The sequence below is a fragment of the Aedes aegypti genome, chromosome 2 (genome assembly GCF_002204515.2).
Source record: "Aedes aegypti strain LVP_AGWG chromosome 2, AaegL5.0 Primary Assembly, whole genome shotgun sequence".
Classification (NCBI taxonomy): Eukaryota; Metazoa; Arthropoda; class Insecta; order Diptera; family Culicidae; genus Aedes; species Aedes aegypti.
Window position 1 is genome coordinate 25,782,352 of NC_035108.1, and position 22,635 is coordinate 25,804,986.

Sequence of the window (22,635 nt, forward strand, 5' to 3'; positions counted from 1 at the left end):
TAGGAAAAATCACAATCCATCTTCTAAAACTGTTTTAAAATGAATCCCCTTTTTAACATTTTTTTGCCGTGTACTTCGCTCAAATTTTGCATACACTCAGCTCACGTTCAAAAACTAGGTAGTTTCTATTATTTCCCACAAAAATAATTATAAGAAAATGATAAGCCGTTTCATTCAGTTACTTTCGACGTTTTTCTACCAGTGTAAAATCGGCTCAAGTAGTGTTTTGTTTTGATTCGTGGTTAAGTCACTTTGTCTCTCCATACAGCGAGGCGGCGAAAGTAGTGGTTAGGTTGCGAAAGTTGAAAATGTTACTTTCGTCGTTTTGTAAATCCGGAAATTAAACGTTCTAAAAGTGAAAAGTTGAGTTGGTACAGAGCGGTACGTGTAGAATTCCGCCTGCTTAACACGTAGGATCGATAATGTAATTTTGTATACTGAGTCTGTATGAATAAGTTTTCGAGATTTAGCGATTAGCGATTTTTCATGGCTGTTTCTTTTAGATTGTTTCGGCAAAACATATATTCTTAAACGCTGTCTTGGAATTTTTAATTGCTAATCTAGGCCCAATCATTGCATGTTTTGGATAATTTTATCGGCTGTTTTTGTATAAAATAGTGATGGTTATCCCTTTCTAAGAGCATAATAATATTGTTTCCCGGAAAGATCAGCCTCATCATCGTCGACGTCTTCGTCATCTGCGTCGCCGTAATCGCCAGAGCAACAGGATTCACAAAACGAAAACAACCCTGCGTCTGCTTCTCACGGTAACTTCCCTCTCGGTCGGTCGGTCATCACATTCATTTTGTTCCGCGCACTCTCCCGCGCGGTTTTAAATAAACACATGAAAAAGTTGGAATCCGCGATTCGCCCCCTGACAACGACGTCAGCATGAGCAATCAGTTCGACACGGTGTGTTTGGAATCGTTGTAACGGAAAATAATTTAACCATCAATTATGCACCTACCGTTTGAAAGATATTATATCCTAGCATCCTCTCTTAAATTTGAAAATGAATGGGAAATAAAAATAATAATGATTTGAATATTTTGGACCATTTCCGAGGCATATTTCTATGTTTAAAAACAATCCCGTACGGCGCATCATTCATCATTCATCAACACTAACCAAAACTTTATCAGATTCACATGTATTTATGTATTTATCTTGAAAATCAACAGGTTTATACAGTTTTTCAAAAAAAATTTCAACGAGATTAGCATTCATAAAATGAATGAGTCATGATCAACTAGTAAAAAAATCATCATTGTCCACCAAAAACTTCTTCACCAAGAAGGATTCTTCAAAGAATATTTTTGGAGATACTTCCAAAGACTTCCCAGAAATTTCTTCAGCGGTTTCTTTACATCGCGGGCAGACGCAGGGACGAAAAAAATCATGCTCACTATACTCAATTCACCGACATTTATGACACCATCAAAGTAACCGCACTACCACCAATATGATTGTACCAATGAAGATGGCACAAAAGTAGATTGGCAAAACAAACAACGATGCCCGTATGTCGTTGGTGTTTTTGATAATCAGAAGCAGAAGAGTGTCAGTTTTAGAAAATTGAGTATCAATGAGATTCATATTAATTAAAAAATATGCTGCTATACTGATAATGAACGATCCGATGCACGTATTGGATTATAATGACGCGTCTTTAGTGTGCCTCGTGCAAAAATTACAATTTCCCAAAGCGGAATGTAAAAAAGTCAAGCTTGTTAGAATGAATATCATTTTTTGTTTCCGATTATCACAAAGCGGTTGAGTAGCAGCAGGTTAAAAGGAAACTAAAAATCTTGCGCAAGCGCTTTGCCAATCTTTGTTGTGTTGTCAAGGTGAGGCTAAAAACAAATAAAAATCCACGAAGATTCCACCCAGCAAGTATCAATGTAGGCGAGGGTAGATTGAGTATTTTCGTCCCTGGGCAGACGGGAATTTCAAAATCTCGAAACGAACATATTTTGTTCTCATATCTCAATCTGACATTGAAAAGATGTTGAAAAATTCAGAAAAACTAAATCTGAAAATATGTACACAAGCTCAAAATCAGTTCTTTGACATGAAACAAAACACATTCATCATATAAATGGCCAGAATGAACAGTGTGATGTTGGCAAAACTTATGAAAGCAACAAGTAGCCTCAGACAGCGAAGAACATGATGCTCTTATTGCCTTCGTCTTCCAGCTATGGTTAGCATCTCTGTACATAAATCTGAAGGTCAAGGGTTCCATTCTAATTATTGATATGTTAATAATTCGTTGCACAATCAAAAAACTTGCCAGTTATTGTTTTGATCCTATAATATATTAACAAGATATGATTCAATACTTCTCCATATTGAGTATTTTTTGTCTCTTATCTCCAGCAAACCAATAGCTGATTATGATCGTCAGTAATTTGCATTAGAATAACCAATTTAGCCCAGCTTTTCCAACTGCTAGAGATAGGTGTTCTTCCTGAAAATTTCCCCCAAGAATTGCTTCAGGTATTTTTCTAGAGATTATTCCGTTGGGCATTTAATTTTTTTCCAATGAGCTCTCAGAGCTACCTTCAGGTATTTTCTCAGCAATCCCTCTAACAGTTTTCCAGAAGTTTATCCATGAATTCTCTTGAAAACTTCAATGAGGGTTTGTAAATTTTCGCAAGGATTTTTTTAAATTTCTACTAAAAATCATCTTCCAAACACACAAAATTGGTTTTATGTGTGTAGAGATTATTATATTTACATGTTAGAAAATGATGAACAAAGATTTGAGAGCTTTTGAAAAATAAGCCACTTAAATAGTTTATAAATAGTTCCAAGAGTTCGTGCAATGAATGTTCAAGCAAATTTTGAAGTACTCTTCTGAAAATTTCGTTTATGTTACCTTCATGAATTCCTTTGCATATTTTTCAATAATTTTTCAGACATTTTCCGAAATATTTCCGGAGATTTTTTGAGAATTCAAAACGTTTCATAACTATTTTTTCAATTTCTCATAATTTTTGGTCATGATACTTTCAGTACAGGTCGGACTCGATTATCCGGAGTATCGACTTTTTTTTCATTCCGGATAATCAAATTCTCCGGATAATCGAATCACTTAGAAAAAAATTTAAATCTTCGATAAAAGAACAAAAATATTATCTTTTCTCGTTGTTTTATCTATAGGATGCGGTGGCGTAGCCAGAATTTATTTCTAAGAACAGTAGGGGTTTTTACAAGAAAAAAAAAAAACAAATTTTTATAAGCATACACAAAAAAACACTTTTTTAAACCCTCCTTTTCTTAAATACGCTCAAAACTGCAAAACAATTCATATTGTAATATTGCAATACCAAATTATCTCAGAGTTATGCATAAAAATTGAAAAACAAGAACATCAAAAAACAAATTCCGGATAATCGAGTCTAAAATTCCGGATAATCGAATCCCGGATAATCGAGTCCCCGGATAATCGAGTCTCCCGATAATCGAGTCCGACCTGTAATTCTTTAAGCTAGTTTAAGAGGAAAATAACTTGACCAATGTTTATGAAAATCTATCATTGCACTTGCTATCTGTAATGCAATGATAGATTTTCATGAGCATATCTCTAAATTTGAACAAAAAAAATGGTTTTCATTTTTGATGATTGATGATGATTGAATTAATTCTTGAGCGTTAAAATAAATTGCTTCTAATAATTCTTCAAGGATTTTCTGAATGAAATGAAAATTGGCTATTATCAAAAAAAAAAACAACCACTGGGGACTCCTTCAAGAGTTCCCCCAATTTTTATTCGGGAATTCTTTTAGCACGCACAATAGCTTGAATTCTTTAACACAAGGATTTTCATAATAAATCTTCGAGCTTCGAGGATTTTCAGACTTTTGGATCAGAGAACACTTTTTGAAATTGAATTTTTGCGTGGAGCACTTTTTCTTTATGGCGACTTCATTTGAAATCAGGAATTTTCAAACGAAAATCGTGAAGTAAGATGGTGTTGGTTATATTTTGATTGGTTTTGATCGATTATAATCCGAGAAAATGTGATTTATTTGATTGTGACTGAAAATGTGACAATTTTGCATTGACATAAAATTGTGTATTGTACGGCATATATCGCCTTGCTTAGAACTTTTCTAAATATTGCATTCAGTTCTGGCAACTGAATGAGTTATTTTTTTCCTTCTGGTAAGACATTCAGAATTTTGTTTAAAACTCGTGAAAAACTGTAAGGACTGTTCATTTCACAAAGTGGTACCTTTTTACTTTATCTATGAACAAACAAATCGCAATCAGTCATCTGTACATCATTAGACTAATAAAGATCGATGCTTTAGGAATAAAAGAGTTTCATAGGAATAATAACACTGCGAAACAAGTTTTTGTCTGAAGCACCAAAATACCTGTTTTTACTTGATACGAGGTCGCTGAATCTATTGCCGTTTTCAAAAACGTCACAGCACGTCTGATTTTAGAAGTATTGCTATTTTTCAAGAGCACTAATCTAGAGAACCAGACAACCGTTCGTGCTGAAAATATAACTCACCAGCAAATGATCATTGAGTTAAATTTTCTTCGTTAGGATCTCATTTATGCGCTTTAAAAATTCATCGATGCATCTTCTTGCTTAAATTACTACAACAATCAGTTATTAGGCGCTGAACAATACGAAAAAACAAGCTATTTTTAATTTATTTTTTTTTTAAAGCTTCGATGATTTTGGAAAAAACAAGCTATTTTTAATTTGTTTTAAAAAAAAGCTTTGATGATTTTGAAGAGTATTGTATTTGGCCAAGTTCGTTATTTCTTCTAGAGCTTCGCAAGTTCTTTCCAAGCAAGTTGAAAAAAATCGATTGAATCCATATTAAATCGGGCAAATTTTGATCAAACTATATCTCACACAAAAATTCATGTCCAATTGCGTATGCTCGATGAAACGAATTGCCAAAAAAGTTTATAAATCATACTTCAAATTTCATTCAAACATCAATAAAACCCGTGTTTTGTACAACTTTGATACTACACAATTATGACGTGCTGACAAATTTATGAGAACGGCATTGGATTTTGCAACCCCAAATTTACGGAAGACCAGTCTTCGCAAATGAACATCGATCACGTTGATTTTGGCGGTTTCGTACTCTGCTTATACTATTTTCTCGTGTTCAAAACACTCGAAGATGAACATCGGTTCGAACACCAGTTCATTTGTATCCCATTTGCAACCGCGGCACAAATTTCAGTACAAATCCTTGCTTGCATCGAGGTTGAGAACGATAGCACAAAACAGACTGCAGAAAACAGTTTAAATCCACGCTTATCAATTTCCACTTATCGTGTCTTGTTTTTTGGTAGAGTTAAATCCTTCGTTATTTTTTCATAAAGTTAGTACTGAAGGTACCAGTAATAATGATCTTAGTTGATCTGCTCAAGTAAAAGGTTTATTCAAGCCTCAATCAACCAAAAAATCCCATATATGATCGTAGAAATTTATTCGCGTGGATTTCAACAGTTCTCGGTCTGCTTGCTTTGTGCCATTATTTGCACAAAAGTTTGAACCGATATTTGAATATATACCATGTACCATACCATACATATGTACCGAGTTTAACCTGGCAAACTGCTACAGAGATAAAGCGCGTTCGCGGTTCAACTCAAGATTCCAGGTTTAAACCAAAGTTGAACGTCGATTTCGTTCATGGGAAGACGGCTAGTGACACATAGGGGGAGATCCCCCAGTACCGGACACTTAAGCCACTAAATTCATAATTCGAAAACTATTGATTTTATTGGCTCGTGTTACCCATTTATGATGTATATTATCATTTTTATAGTGTACAAAAATGAATTTGAAAATATAAATATGAATTTTGACAATGCATTTTGATGATGTATTTTAGTATCGAATTGATCGATCTTGAAAGGTGGCACCCAATACCGGACACGATCTGGAAATGCCTCGAATTCTGCAAATTCGAACATCATTGAATGTGTACACTATAGGAATAGTTTATATTTACCAATTCAATGCATTTGCAACATTTACAAGAATAATTTGAGTTTTTCTTAGTTTGCAAGATGCCTATCAAAAACCTCTTCCATATATGATGAAAAATAGCATATTTTACGATGTTGTTCTGAATGTATTTTGAGACACTGACGCAATAATTACAAAGATATCATATAACAAATCAATCTGTCCGAATCTGAAGGACAGGGGGTGATTAACGAAAATTGTAATTTGTCCATATTTAGTTCAATTATGGTACAAAATACATTCATACTATCAAATTAGGATTATGTTCGATCATGCTTGCGTGATCCAAAGTATTTTTTCATATTCGAAATAATTACTAAATAGGCTCAAAATTAAGAAAATATGTCAATTTTTTAAAGATTTTCAAACTTTTCTACTTTTTTAAAAAGGCATGCATATTTCAAGGATGTGTTGTTCTACGCAAACATTAGTCTACATAAAAGCTTTCTTTTCTGCTAATACACCATCTTGATTGGACCATGATTTCTCAATGCTTCGACTTTGTCAGGTATTGGGTGCTGTCCGGCACTGGGGGATCTCCCCCTAATTTGATCAATGAGACAAGCAAAAAAAATTATTTTTGTTACGCTGTGTTATTCGGTAATGGCTAAAACTTCGCAATCTATTTATTTATTTTTAAAAGGGCTTTTCTTTATCAGTGCCATCAGTTAGAAACTTCGCGAAAAGCAGATCCAAGAAAAGTTTGTTAGGGCAATAGTTTTTGAGACATCACAACAATGATTAAAATATATTTTTTACTGAAAAATATTTGAAAGTTATGGGGAACTGAAATGAGTAGAAGTTTAGAGTACGTCCGGACGAAAGTACTGATATAGCATTAATATGCAAAATATCCTTCGCTTTCATAGTATTGGTTATTTATGGTCCAAGTCATAATAAAACTAATCGAAATGTCTCGAAAAAAAAACTATTACGAATTATACAATTTACAATTTACGTACATGCTTGGAAAAGTGTGAGATTTACAATTTCAAATGTGCCCAAAACTTACAATTCTACTCTCTGTCATACAAAAAGTTGTATTCGAAAACCATGTCTGGATAAATGGGCTTTTCATGATGCTAAAAACAATGTTCAATTGAAAAAACTGTTGTTCATATTTGTTTACGGAAAAAGTATTTGGTTCGTCAACAATGAGCATTTTTTATTTTATATTTTCATAACATAGTAGAATAGTAGTTAAACGAAGTCCAGAAAACCGATAAGGATTTCATTTATAAATAAAAAAGATTCTATAAATTGAACAGTTCTTAATTCACCAACAAATAATGTTGAAAACCTCTTAAAGTGAAGATAAATTGAAGTCATTTCTAAAATTACAAGAACACAAATCTAGATAACTAAACAGATTTCACATCTTTTGAACTGAACCTGATAGTCATTTGATTTGTTTTTGAATAGTGCAGTGAACAAGTTTTTTTAAACAAAAATGTATGCCTTTAAAATTGCACTACATCTTCAAATCACTGTAATTTTTATTACCTCGATGAAACATTTTCAAACTCACGGAGAAGATACTAGGATACCATATTTTTTTTTTCAAATAATGGGTGCAGAATTGTTGATCATTATTTCTTTCGTTGATAGCGGCTTCCAGACACACCGTGTTCCGCCGATGCGCGGCTGCACATTCATTCAAGAGAGTTTAGTGGCTTTTTACACACATTGGGTCTTCCTCCCATACCAACTACCGGACAAATCGACAAATCAATGCGCGCGCGGCTTGATAGCACTGATGATGATGATGTGGATTGACGGACGAGGCGAATGAAAGAAAAAAAAACAACAAACGCCCGATGATAATTATAACATACACACACTGCGTATTTACATGCTAATCGAGTGCGAGTCACTTTTCCGTCCCACTAATCACGAGCCGCGTCGTCGTTCGCTGCTGTGTAGAACGGTTTGTGGGGGCCAAAGGGCAGTTCAAATTCCAATGGGCTCATTTGCGCACATACCTACTAGCGAACCACAGGGTTTGAAATGCTCTGTTCTCTGCTGCTCGATGGCACTCCAAGTCGTTAGGAAACTAGCTCGCCCCACAAGAGTCCTATCCTTAGGGCAGGCGCGCAACCGAACCGCGCAACGGAACGCTCTCTAAAACTCGTCCAAAACGGCAGACGGCTGGCACGAAACTAGAATGACGGCATCATGCTTACATTAGCGTTAGCAGCGCGCGATCGAGTGCCGTTTTGCTGGTGTTGTTGTCGTCGTCGTCGCCGTCGCCGTTCAAGCATTTGCACAAATAGAAGTTCTCTACGCTCTGGTCGAGTATGCGAACAAACGAACGAAACGAAAAAATACCAACAAATTTGTAGGAATTAAGTGCGAGGAGGTATCGCACATGTGTGTGAATGCTGAGCGCAAATTTTACACAATTTTGCTTTCCTGCTGATTTTCACTCACTCGCTGGTAGCAGGCAGTCAATCGTCCTTCTCCAAGCCCCTCCCATCAACTCTTGCGTCGCTACCGGTTGCATATGTTTATGGGGACTACCCCCAAATATGCGAGGTGTTCTCCACTCGGCTGTGAATGTGAGTAGGTCGGTTGCAGTGATGTAGCGAGGGGTTAATCAACTGGGGTACAAATTTGATATAGCTTTCGATGATGCCTTTTACGCGCAGCTCGAGAGCTAAATCGACAGCTGCCCAAGCTACGACTTCAAAAACACCAGAGAAGCTCGAAACGCGCGGATTGGTCAAGAGGAGGAGTTCAGACCGACTGTTGGAAAGTTCAGCGTCCACCGGCTAACGAAAGAAACAGCCAACGACTGATACCACTTGTAGCACTTATTCCAGCACAGCTTCCCGTAGGCTAAAATATTAACGTCCCATAAAAAAATATAAAATTTCCATAAAAAATGCAAAATTTGCCAGTAAAAAAACAAGGGTAAAATCAACAGAAAAGTTAAAAATTTACATAAAAAAATAAAGAAGTGCATAGAAAAACCAAAATTTTCCATAAATAAAAAAAAAAATTAGCAATAAATAGATTCAAAAGTGCAGTAGAATCGACAATAATCTCACTAAAAAATATCGAATTTTAAATTTAAAAACCTCAAAATGTCCCTATTTTCATCACAAAAAGCAAGAAATAATTATAAATTTTCCACAAAAAAGCCAAAATTTGCAATAAATAAATAATAATTCGTCCACAATAAATCAAAAATTTCCATTCAAAAAATCAAAAAGAGCAATTTCATTTCAACTTTGCCGAAATAATTAAAATTGTAGCGCCTTACGATGGGGTGTATTAAAAAAAAATTTTTTGTGATTTTTCGAAACCTCGCCTCTCCTTCATGTATGATTTTTTGTATGAAACAATATTTTTTTCTATATGGCAAGAAATTTTTTTCAAACCCGGCCAATCTACCCGCTCTCCCTCCCTTAAATTCTTACGTAATTAATTATCGAACTCTAAAATGCAATTACTACATCTACATACGATGACTAATTAGCTTCAATTGTAAAAACAATGCTTCAGTTTGACTGAAAATTTATGAAGTCCATTACACACATTATCACTCATTATTGGGAAATTACGTTATTTTTATGGTAAGTTTTACTTAAATATTGGAATTTTCTACAACATTTTCATGTATTGATTGTCATTTTGAATTGCTCAATTGGGTTTGTTTATTGCAACTTTGCATTTACTGCTATTGCTCTTTTTGATTTTTTGAATGGAAATTTTTGATTTATTGTGGGCGAGTTATTATTTATTTATTGATAATTTAGGGACATTTTGAGGTTTTTAAATGTGAAATTCGATATTTTTCAGTGACATTATTGTCGATTCTACTGCATTTTTGAATCTATTTATTGTTCAAATTTTTTTTTATTTATGGAAAATTTTGTTTTTTCTATGCACTTCTTTATTTTTTTATGTAAATGTTTAACTTTTCTCTTGATTTTACCCTTGTTTCTTTACTGGCAAATTTTGCATTTTTTATGGAAATTTTATATTTTTTTATGTAACGATTAATTGTCTGCCCTTCCCGTGTCGGCGCACCTGGAAATCACCACAGCAAACATAATCACAAATCGACCACGTTCTGATTGATGGACGGCACTTCTCCGAGATTATCGACGTCAGGACCTATAGTGTCGCTAATATCGAATATGATCAGTATCTTTTTTTTTTTTTTTTTTTTTTTCTGCTCAGGGGTCTAGTTGCAGGTTTTCTCCTTTTTTTTTTAAGGCACTCTGTGCTCGTGGCCACTACTGTGCCGGAATCAGTTGATCTGTAGCTTCTTCTTTACCGATACAGATCTATTTTCAACTTATCTATATTTACATCTTACTTTCACTCTCTCCTACTCTTTTACTCTCACACCGAGCAGGTAGGGGAGAGCTCTGCTGTTAGTGAGGCTAGCTGCCTGCGAAGAGGGTCAGTTCTCGCGAAACATTACTAAAGGACCTATCTAACATTGAGAGGCTCTCTTTGTTTACTTTCTCTTTCATTAATAACTGAGTCACATTAATCTCTTCTGTTGCGTTTTTTGTGTGAAACGCTAGTCAAGGAAATTGACTTTCGATCTATAGTGAAAAACTTCCCAAAATCTTTAGCGTTCCACTGTTATAATCGAAAGAGAACGAGAGAGGAGAGAATCTCTCATTTGTACATAGGTCATTTAGTAATGTTTCGCGAGAGTTTGTCTCAGTCACCATCTGATACTGACGGAGGATGGATGTGCTCCCCAAAGCACGGTCCTCCGTGAGGCGTCTTCTGGTGCCTGGACGGGTTTTTTGTGGAGGGGCTGGGAATCGAACCCATGACCTTCAATGATCAGTATCTGGTGATGATAAAATTGCACCCAGAACATCTTAGCCCAGATCTTAAAGGACGAATTTCAGGTGATCGAAAGGTGGAAATGGCACTTCGACAAACATCTGAATGGTACTGAGAGCACACCAACAAACATTTTGGCAGAATAAGAGTTGTACAAACCACTCTGAAGCCTTATGAATAAAATGTTATTCAGTTACTAATGTTACTTGGGCAGGTAATGAAGGTCTTTTCTACAAGGAAGAAATCTGCGTGGCTAGCTTGGACTCTACAGTGCAATCACCTAACCAGATAAGCACCCGTTGCTCGGACTTGCGGTTGTTGATCACCATTATCTCAGTTATGTGGAGGGCCAGAGCTAGTTTCCTAGATCTCATCCATTCCCCAACGATGGAGACAGAGTGCGGTGCTGTAAACTCAACTTCCTCCATCGATTCGCCATAGACCACTAGGGTGATGTCGTCGTCAATCTTAACACCTGTCGGAAGAAACAGCCACAATACGTTATCGTACATCGCATTCCATAGCATCGGCCCAGAATTGTTCGCTTTCTGTGTCATGTAGTAGAATCCTAACCATCAAAATAGGATCTCCAATAATTGCTTTTCAGATTCCTCGAGGGAAAACTTCTGGATTTTTTCTAGTAATTTCTACAAAATTCTCTTGACGTATACTTTCGGGATCTTTTTCAGAAATTTCTCTATTATTTCCATGACCAAGACTCCTAAAACAATATCCAACGTTGTTACAAAGGATGGTTAGAGAAATTCCTTCGTAATTGGCTCCAGGACAACAACGTTTTTTTTGACTATTTTGATTTTCCCAGTTGTAACTATAGGAGATCTAGCAAAGTTTCCTACATGAGTTCTTTGAACAAAAAAAATCATTCTATATATCTCAAAGAAATTCATTCGGGGATTTCTTCAAGAGAGATCTACGCCAGTTTCTTCAGTTATCTTTTCAGGAATTTTAACCTGGATTCCTTCAAGTAGTCATCCATTTACCCTAGGAATTGCTCCAAAGAATCCTTCAGAGGTTATCCGAGGAAATATATTTATAAATTTTCCAAGAATTCATCTTTAAATATGTCCTGGGGTTCCTTATAAGGCTCTTTCAGAAATTTTTCTAAAAATTTCTCCAACATTTCATGCAAAACTACTCCTGCAGTTCTTCCAAACAATTTCTCGTGTATTTTTTCAAGTAAAATCTTCATGATTTTTTCGAAAGCACATCTGAGATTGCACCCCAGCTGATACTACAGTAAATGTTCTAGTTATTTTAATCATCTAAGCAATTTATAAATTTATATAATCCTCAAAGACATCCTCGAGAGCTAAGGAGTTTTTCCAGAGAACTTTATGAGAGTTCATCAAGGGTTACTTTAAAACTTAATCAAGTTTCATCAGTTGTTATTTTTGGATTTCCTTCTGAAATATCTCCCGGATTTTTGGAAAAAAAAGCTTAAAATCTATTTAAAAAAAATCCTTGGCCTTTTTCTGGAGATATTCCTAGGAAAATGACTGTGAAAATTCTCTGAAGACATCATTGGGAAATTTTTCTAAGAACTTCTAGGATAATTCCTTTGGGGCCCACATAGCCGTAGCGGTAAACGCGCAGCTATTCAGCAAGACCAAGCTGAGGGTCGTGGGTTCGAATCCCACCGGTCGAGGATCTTTTCGGGTTGGAAATTTTTCTCGACTTCCCAGGGCATAGAGTATCTTCGTACCTGCCACACGATATACACATGCAAAAATGGTCATTGGCATAGTAAGCTCTCAGTTAATAACTGTGGAAGTGCTCATAAGAACACTAAGCTGAGAAGCAGGCTCTGTACCAGTGGGAACGTAACGCCAGAAAGTAGAAGAAGAAGGATCATTCCTAAAGGAATCTTAGATGCATTTCTGAACAAACCCCTTAAGGAATTCTCTGGTTGAAATGTGAATAAAAATCCTGAACGATAATTGAATATCCTTGAAAACCAAAAAATAACCTTGGGGAAATATTAATTGAAACCTTGATGGTGTTGTAAACGGGAATCTAGGTGAAAGTTTTGAGAAAACGATGTTGAAATCATTGGATACATTCCTGGAGTGCTTATGACGTTCTTGAAAAAATCTGAAAGAATCTTTAAAGAAATTCATGATCTCTAGGGTAACTTCTATGGTTATCCTTAGAAAATTTCTACATTGAATTGTTGGAGGTATTTAAACGTAATCCTCAGTAAGTTCGTGAAAATCACAGAATGAACTCCTGAATTTGAAGCAAACTTTGGTCAAATTTATTGTTTCCCTAAGGTATTTCCTTCAAAATCAATCCTGACTCAAAAACACTAAATTTAGGAAATGTCCAAATTTTCCTGAAATGCCCGATTGAAGTTGTATATAAATTATTGCTTTCCAGAGTTACTTCGCCGCTCATATTTCCACTTCCATAGCAATTCATTGGAATTTTCTCGATAATTTTCAGTAAACTAATGTATTTCTGAACGAGACTTAAGGAAAAAAAAACTGTAGGCTAATTATTTGACACTTTTGCCATTAAAAGACTACAACAACATAGTAACATAGGCACGGTGCTCCAATTACCGTTATTATCAAATAAAATATACCATTCAAACGGCAGTCAGCAGTTGATTCCTGACGTTGTTCTGCACCTCTGGGCCGATTTTGAAAAAAATCCTTAGTCAGAATTTTGAGTTACGCCCTTTTGAAGTTTATATGATAGAAATCACACGAAATATGCCACTTTAACTTGTTTAAACAAAGAGATTATACAAAAAATGTAGTTTTGATTTTTAATCTGGTTTTTTATATTGAAAAACACATTTTCCTAGATACAGAATCTAGACCGATATTCAAAAAGGGCCAATGCTATGTTTAGTTATTATTTATCAATCAATACACGAACAATTATATCTAACAATCTAACGCCCGATAGTGATTTTAGGAAATTGTCCAATGCATTCAAATATGAATGGATAATTCTTGGACAGGATATGCAGATACGCCCTTTTGAAGTGTATGGAAAGAATATTGCATAGTGAATTCCGTAGCATCTATAATCAACGGTTAGTTGCATACATAATCATTACACCTTTGCGGTTGTTCTTATTTCATTAAATTTAGCAAGTTGCATAAAATTTACACGTACACATTTTGTCTAGATTGACATTTTAAAAGGGCCAAAGTTTAATTGAAATATATACACATCAAAGTTGATCGCAACATTCGAACATAACATATCTGTAACTACATAATTCTATATTTTATTCAATTCTATTTAATTCTTTTCTATTCTAATCTGTTATATTCCATTCAACTCTACTCTACTTAAATTTATTCTATTCTGATCCACCTTACTTGTTCTTATACAATGATGTAATCAACAACTGCACGCAAAAGAATTGAATGGTACACTTTCGATGTTTGTTCGACTTTATAGCGTTGACAGGTCTGTGAAACAGCGCTATGCACAGACTCCGACGCCAGCTCATTATGTCATTTCTGTCCTCGACCAGCCGCATTGCAGAAGTCTTTTACATGAAACTTGGTGATATGATATTTCGAAGATTTTGTCTCGACAAACTTGTTCAAATAACCTTTAAAACAAGGATCCAGCTCAAATGAAAAGCATTTAATACAAAATGCTTCAGTTCCTTAAAATACATTAAAACTATCATCTATAAGTTGAAACCTTTATTTGGACTTACTGTGAAATAATAATTAAAATCTTCATTTTTGTGGATCATATGAGAAGCACGCATTAGGAGTCAGAATCTGTGCATAGCATTTTTTACAGAGCTGGGAGAGCTAAAAAGCCGTACATATATCGAAAGTGTACCGTTCAAATCTTTTGCGCGCAGTAGTTAAATAATACAGTGTCCATTTGGAAAAATATGTATAAGAACAAGTAGGGTGGATCATAGTAGAATAAATTTAAGTAGAGTATAATTGAATAGAATAGAACAGGTTAGAATAGAAAAGAATTAAATAAAATGGAATAGAAAACAGATGTATAATATAGATACAGATAAGTGATGTTCGAGTGTTTCGGTCAACTTTGATACAGTCATTGTTCAGCTATATTGAAATGTGTATATTTCAATTATACTGTGGTCCTTTTTCAATGTCAGTATAGACAAAATATGTACGTATAAATTTGAAATCTTTCAAATATTACGTAACGATGGGGTTCGGTAGTGTTACGGTTTATACATTTTCCATACAAAAGCTGTAACGTGGGGGAGGAAACGGGGTCTCAAATTGGAAAATTCTGCGTTACATTATATTTGAATCATTCCTTCTATGCAACTTGCTAACTTGAATGAAATAAGAACAACCGCAAAAATGTAATGATTATGTATGCACCTAGCAAACCGTTGATTATAGATGAAGCAGAATCCACCATATTCCATATTCCATATTCTTTCCATACATTTCAAAAGGGCGTATCTGCATATTCTGTCCAAGAATTTTTCATACAAATTTGAATGCTTTGGGCAATTTCTTAAAATCATACCAGGCGTTAATTTGGTAGATATAATTTTTCGTGTATTGGCTTATTAATAATAACTAAACATAGCATTGGCCCTTCTCAAAGGTCGGTCGAGAAAATTTTTAGAATGTATTTTTCAATATCTTAAACCATATAAAAAATAAAAACTACAAAATTTTATTATAATCTCTTTGTTTAAACAAGTTAAAGTGGCTTATTTCGTGTGATTTCTATCATATAAACTTGAAAAGGGCGTAACTCAAAATTCTGACTAAGGATTTTTTTCAAAATCGGCCCAGAGGTGCAGAACAACGTCAGGAATCAACTGCTGACTGCCGTTAGAATGGTATATTTTATTTGATAATAACGGTAATTGGAGCACCGTTATATATAGGTTCTATCACTTAATTCATAATTCTACTAAAGCTATTTAATCATCGTTTATTTCAACAGTCGATTTCACAAAAGTGCCTTACATTTAGTCGGCAATCTTCTTAATTTTGAGGGCCCCTAAATCGAACTCCATTCCGGGTCCCAAAAACCCTAGCTACGCCACTATCGTACATGCTGATCTTTCATCTGTATCGGCAGTTATGCACAATCTAGGAAACAGAACAGCTACCAAAGGAGTGGGGTAACATGCCCTATGAACATGAAAATTGGTTTGTAAGAACTTTTGAGCGATCACCATTCTAAATGCTGTATACAAAATGTTATAATGAAACATTTTTGTTCATCCTGTAATAAACAAGTTATCAAGCCGGCTTCGTTGACGAACGATCGATAAGAGACCACTTTACTGTACGCAAATCTTTAAAAAATATAGTGAATCCAGTCAATTTGATAACTTCACGGATGATATATACATTATTGATCGAACATGTGAAAAGGTAGCAGATCTGTACGCCCGCCTGATACGATAGACGGGAATATTGACAGCTGATGATAACGTTAGCTATAAAATACGAAAATGCATCATCTGTGGAAATCGTGCTTAGTATGATGTGCTCCAGAAAAACTTGCGGCCAAAAAAGATTCGTCCCCACACCAAACGAACCATGTACAAAACGCTCAGGTAGTCATGTGATGCTAGAGCCAAGGACAATGCTCGAGGAGGACTCTTGATGTTTTCGAACGCAGACGTGGTTAAAGTTGGAAGCTTACGATGGGTATGGCATGTTGCAAGAATGCCGGACAGCAACTCTATAAAAAAGGATTCGGTAGCAAGTACAGAACGACTTGGCGAGCATTGTGCGGTGGAATTGCAACCCCAATGTTTAGCAAGTATTCAAACAAATGAATATAACACGGCACCGGCCCCATCCTTACGTTCGTCAAGGATGGAAAGGAATTTTTGATTACACAAATATTGTTTTTTGAATCCGAGTTAACCTGTGCATCCCCTCACAACACCTAACGACACTTCTGAAGCGAGCATGCAAATCAAAAACGAAGTAAGTAGAAACATCGAATGAAGCAGAAAAAAAATCTATAAGCAATCAACCGATCACGTTACAGTCGGAGCGCAACAACAAAACGCCATCGAAAGCAGCGAAAGACAACAACGGCGACGAACACCGCAGTCAAAGCCCCAAGTAAATCGTTTTCTTGGTATCGCGCCGAACATTCGTAGGAAATGACACGCTTAGTGGGCGAAATATTCCCACCCGCGCGCGCACTTACGTCCCTTTCGATTCCGCTACAGCCCTTCGCAGCGAAGGGCAAACCAACGCAACGCAGAGCATAGATAGCTAGATAGATGGCCCAGTCACTATAGAGGGGGGGTCGGTGGAAGAGTGCGCACCGCAATGTCGCCAGCTGCTTTTGCAGAGCTATTTAGCAGTAACAAGAGCAGCAGCAACGGGAGGAACCGCCAGCATGTCTCACTTTACTCTGGCTCGCGCTCTCCACGGTCGTCCCCAGTCGTCAGTCAGTAGGCCACCCCCGCACATCGAATCCGGTTCATTCTGAGCGCGCTTGTATGGGAGAGATTCCTAACGATACACATAGAAGGAGATAGAGAAATTTGGGGCCAGTGTGCCATAGTGGAAGTAGACCAGTCCATATGTTTACAAGAATCATTAGCAGAATTTCTCAGAATCCTAATCGATGAATCTATTACACAATTTCCACATAATCCTGGGTGTAATTTCCTAGATGAATTCTTAAAAAAATTCAAATCAGGATCCATAGAACCCAGATTAAAAGAAAAAAAAAGGATCTTCAAATAAAGTTCTGAGGGAATTCTAAGAACAATTCTCACACAATACTACATAGTCATAAGAAAATTTCTACTGAATCAGCAAAAATTATCTGTTGCCAATTTCATTGAAGAAATCAAATGATATATTTTGTATGGAATAAGGATAAAAATATCTTCGTTTCAATTGATTAGTCATTCATTTTTGTGATACTATCGAAAAAATGTTTAGTTGTTTTTTAGAGTTACCTAGAAATTATGGGCACAACTTTTACAATTTCATTTCATTTGAAATGGCACAATCCTTATGAGAAGACGAGAAGCTAACATCATGAGACTAAATTAGTGAGTTGAATAAACTTTTGACAAAGTTGATAAACAAATTGCTCAATGTGGCAAACTTGCCCCAAACTCCGCTAGACAGCACACACCAGTTGAGTCAGTCTAGTTAGTTGCCATCCGCTGCCAGCAAAGCAGCTAGGCGAAATTGAGTGATGTAAATATTCCGAATCTAATTCCTCCTAAACAACACGCTACACGCTAAAGCCACCCCAGCTGGATGTGGTGTCACTTCTCTGTATGTGGAACAACGATGCAACGCAAGGAGTGGCGTACGCCGAGATGATGAATTGGAATTTCGCAATTAGGAAGCTGAGCGGGGGTTGAAACGTGGACAGGGTTCACAACTTGTTTGGAAGTAAGTTCTTTTTACGTCCGTAATCAGAGGTGCTGAAGCTAGCTAAATGTCGAGAGATACGTAGATACACCGACTCATTTACGTAAAGTAAGGGATAATGCGTCATCACGGGCGACTTCAGGATGCTAAACTTACTAAATCCAATCTGTGTACTTTAAGTTCTCAATATAGGGAAAGTGTACCAGTTATAGCAATAGTGGTTCTCTTTTTGGCTAAATGTGAAATTTAGACAGTTTTACATTTTTAATCTTTTCGATTGTTTTAACATCAAGATATATCTTAAATCTTTCTACTGCGACACACAAAAACTTTCAAAATGTGAAGACATTCAAAAAATCACGTGTGGCGAAATAAGGAACCACTACGTTCATAACTGGTACATCTACCCTAATCCAATCTTCATCAACAGTGTATTTTAACTAAAGTATTTCGAAAATTAAAATATAATAATAAAAAGGCGAAGAATTTGATATAGTAAAATATCATCTTATCGATAAATTGATATATTTTTAGCGGTGTTTGGACATTTGGTCGAATGCCGTTTGGTCGAATGTCGTTTATCCGAACGCCATTTGGCCGAAAGGGTCATTTGACCGAATGCCGTTTGGCCGAATTACGAACTAAAAATTAATTAAATTGATACAATGCTGATGAGTACGCTTTATTAGTGCGACCCAATGACTGATCAGCTTTTTAGTTTGTAGATTTGTATGATGGTTCCGGACGTTATGTTTGTCACCAAGAAAAAGATAAAAGCGACTTGTAAATATAGGACAAGTCTTTGAATTCCGCACATGGTTTTGAGGCTCTTAGCAAATGGCTGGTTCGTTTTGGGTTATCAACTTTGTGCTAAGGTTGATGTTTAATAATTTCATCATACATTTTTCCTTCTTTTCAACATAGGCTATTCTTTCGAGTTTTAACGAATTCATTACTATTGACATGAAATCGCTTATATTTCAATTGGGTATGTTGCCTTCCTTTAGTCATTGGCAGCTTTTTGTTACCATTGCTTGTATTACACTTGTTCAAACCTTCATAAGAGATTGTTACATCTTTTGATTCTTTTGAAAATGAGGTTTCTCTTAATTTTTTACATTTAAGTTTATTATACGGCCATCAAGAGTCTTATTCAAAATATAAGTAACGAGAGAGATAAACAATAAACAATTTTAGGCCCTGCAGAAGGTCTACTCCCGGACCGAAACGTAGGCAAAGAAAAAAATTAGTCAAAGTGGTCGGTAGAAATTTTAACTCTGTAGACTCACAGTTGCAGTCTGCACGGATTCATTCATAATGTATGGCTCATTATATTCTAGACGACGTATTACACAGCTAAAAATGTTGTAAATTTAAGTTTATTTTCATGCACATAGGGAGACTTACGGCTTCGGCACCTTTCGACTATTATCGGCAACCAAATTTCAAACGCCAAATATACAGTATGTTTCTATCAAAACACATCAGTTGAAACATTCAGATGATTCTTTGTTCTGCCCGCTTCCCGCTGGCGAGATTTCCGAGACTAAACAAACGATATCGCCGGAGATGTCATCAATTCAAATGAGCACGCCACAAAATGCGACTGATTTGGAGCTGCCGAAGAGATTCACCAGCAGTTGTTATGGGAAAGTTGCCGAAGAGATTGAGGCTGCCGACAATAGTCACAATGACAAGGGATGTTCGCAGCGTTCTTAAAACGTTTCCAAAAGCATTTTGACAAGTCTGTAGGTGTGAATCGATAGAGGATTGAGCAACGCATAAATATAAATAGACAAACACGGAATTTGTCTGCTTATGTCCGAGAAAATTACAAAAGAAGCACGGCATCGGCTTAAGCTGCCGAGAATACGTAAGTTCCCCTATTTGGAGCATCATAATAAGGAAATGAAATTATCGGTCACGGCGATAATCATAAGCCTATCACTCAAGCCGATTTTCCGGCGAAAAGAGACGTGCGATAATATCCTACCCGTCCATACTGCGAGAGTGTGCTCTCACGAGATCTATAGCAGCGAATTTATATTGTCACTGGCAACGAAAAGATGGCTTCCTTCTTTTCTTCTCTTGTTTCGTCGTTTTTCGAAGAATAATTTCAAAAATAAATACCTGGAATTTTATCCAGATGTTATTCTACAAATTGTTTAAGAAAATTCATCCAATTATCCTTCCATCGGTTTCTTAAGATTTCTTTTAACAATCGTTAAGGCCATCAACCAGTTATTTTTCCAGAATTCTTGAGGATTTCAACTATATTGTTTTATGAATACCTTCAGAAATTTCTCCTAAGATTCTTTCAGGTATTCGTTTGGAAATTTCACAAAGAAATCCTCAACCAATTTGTTCTGGAATTCTTTCAGGGTTGTCACCAGGGAATTGTCAAAGCCTTTTTTTTACACCGCGGAACACGGTTTTGTCTCAAGCACCATAATATCGCTATTTACATAATTAAGGGTTGCTGAATCCATTGCCGTTTTCAGAAACATCATATAACGTCTAGGTTTCAAAATATTGGATGTTGAAAAAACTAAATTTGACTATTTCAGACAACTTGCATGCTAGATTGCCAGCTTGTATGGCAATTTTTTTTTGCCTTATTGGTTTCAGAACTTATACTTCATGTGAATAACAATACTTATCAACAAAGTTCATCATATTTTTGATGCTCAAAAGTTATTTTTTGATGGTTTAAAAAAGTATTGTATATTGCCATATAAGAAAAATGAAGAGTTTTGTAAGGAGACTGTTAGTATGTTGAATAAATCGATTTCATCAAAATTTAACCGTGCAATTTCAACCAAATTATACCTGAAATGAAAGTTATAGGCCTATTTTGCATGCCTAATGGATTAGATCACGAAAAATTTTGATAAATCATACTCTAAATTTCATGTAAACATCAATTAAACCAGTGTTTATCGAACTTTGGTGTCCTGTAGCTAAAAATCCTGACATGCTGGAAGACTAGACTACAGACCAGAGACACATAGTTTGATCCTTGAGACACGCAAAAATGTCATTTTTGTTGCGCTGTGTTATTGAAGGAATTCATTAAAATCCCAGGCAGTGCTACTAGAGGAAATCCTGAAATCTTCTATAAAAATCCGTGATGAACTCCTGCAAGGATCTCTGTCTGAAAGAACCTCTGGATCCAAAAGGAAGTATAGGAAAATTTTCTACACAAATCTGCACAGATTACTACTGAAAAAACAATAAATCGAATGCCTGAATAATATTCTACCGGATATTGAAAACGAATAGTCCAAAAAATAACTGGAATAGTTGCAGTAGTATTTGCTCGTGTTAAACCTTAAAAAAATTTCTAGATGAATTATGGAGATTTTACTTGAGAAATGTTTTAAGGAGTAATTACAGTATGAAATGTAGTGCCAATTTTTTATTTAAAATTTGAGGGCGCTATATGAGGCATTACTGGAAAAGTTCATAACAATTCTGACTTGAAAATCTACGTGGGAACAATTGGAAAATCTTTTGTAGGGTTTCCAGGAAAACCCTTAAACTAATTTCTTCGAGAACTTTGTAATTATTTTTTGTGGGTTTTCTTTGAATAGATATCTCCTATAAGAATGTCCTTATGTTAAAATTGAAGAAATCTGTGGACTGAAAAAAAAAATCTTTGGAAGAACTGGCATAGTCCATGAAAAAAATTTCTGAATTTGGAAGTGGAAATCACTGGAGATTGACTCATCCTTTAAGAATTTCTTTAAAAATCGCTGCTGGAATTTCTGGATGCTTCATCGGAGGACCGTCTTTAAAAATCTAAGTATCGTTTGTATATGTTTTGTTCCTTACGTTATTTCTTATTCTATTCTGTTCATTACTGTTTACATTTAGTTTATATTATGGAAACAGACGGAGGGGAAGGAGATTCGAATGATAATTCTCATTCTAAAGAGTCTCCTCCTTCAAAACCTTTTCGGATAAAAATTTATCCTTCTACTTTCTCGGGTCCATTTGTTGTTTACTTTCGTAAAAAAGAAAGACCCATTAATGTTTTATTGATTTCTTCAGAGGTTTATAAAATATATAAATCTGTGAAAGAAATCAAAAAAATTTCTTTAGATAAATTAAGAGTTGTTTTTGGATCTAGAGAGGATGCTTATGCCCTCTTAGAATCTAAATTGTTTGTAAATTCATATCGTGTATATGCTCCATGTGATTCTTGTGCAATCAATGGAGTTATATACGATGAAGATTTAAATTGTGATGACATTAAAAATCACGGTTTAGGTATTTTCAGAAATAAATCCATTGCACCAGTTCAGATTTTGGAATGCAATCGATTATCCAAATTATTTTTTAATGGTAGTGAATCTAAATATGTTTATTCAAATTGCATAAAAATTACATTTTCTGGTTCTGTGTTACCAGATTATGTAAAGATTGATAATG

The 22,635-nt window shown here is 35.5% G+C and overlaps 1 protein-coding gene across 4 annotated transcripts in view; it reads right to left on the reverse strand.

The window, feature by feature from the left end:
- Positions 1–22,635, reverse strand: part of LOC110675397 — a 194,015-nt gene that overhangs the window by 42,609 nt on the left and 128,771 nt on the right. The window contains exon 1 of one of the 4 annotated variants that reach the window (XM_021840318.1): positions 8,002–8,179. The exons of the other annotated variants lie outside the window; for them this stretch is intronic. The gene's annotated coding sequence lies outside the window, so the exon portion shown is untranslated. Of the gene's footprint in view, positions 1–8,001; positions 8,180–22,635 lie in introns of those variants that run through there. 4 annotated transcript variants of the gene reach the window in all.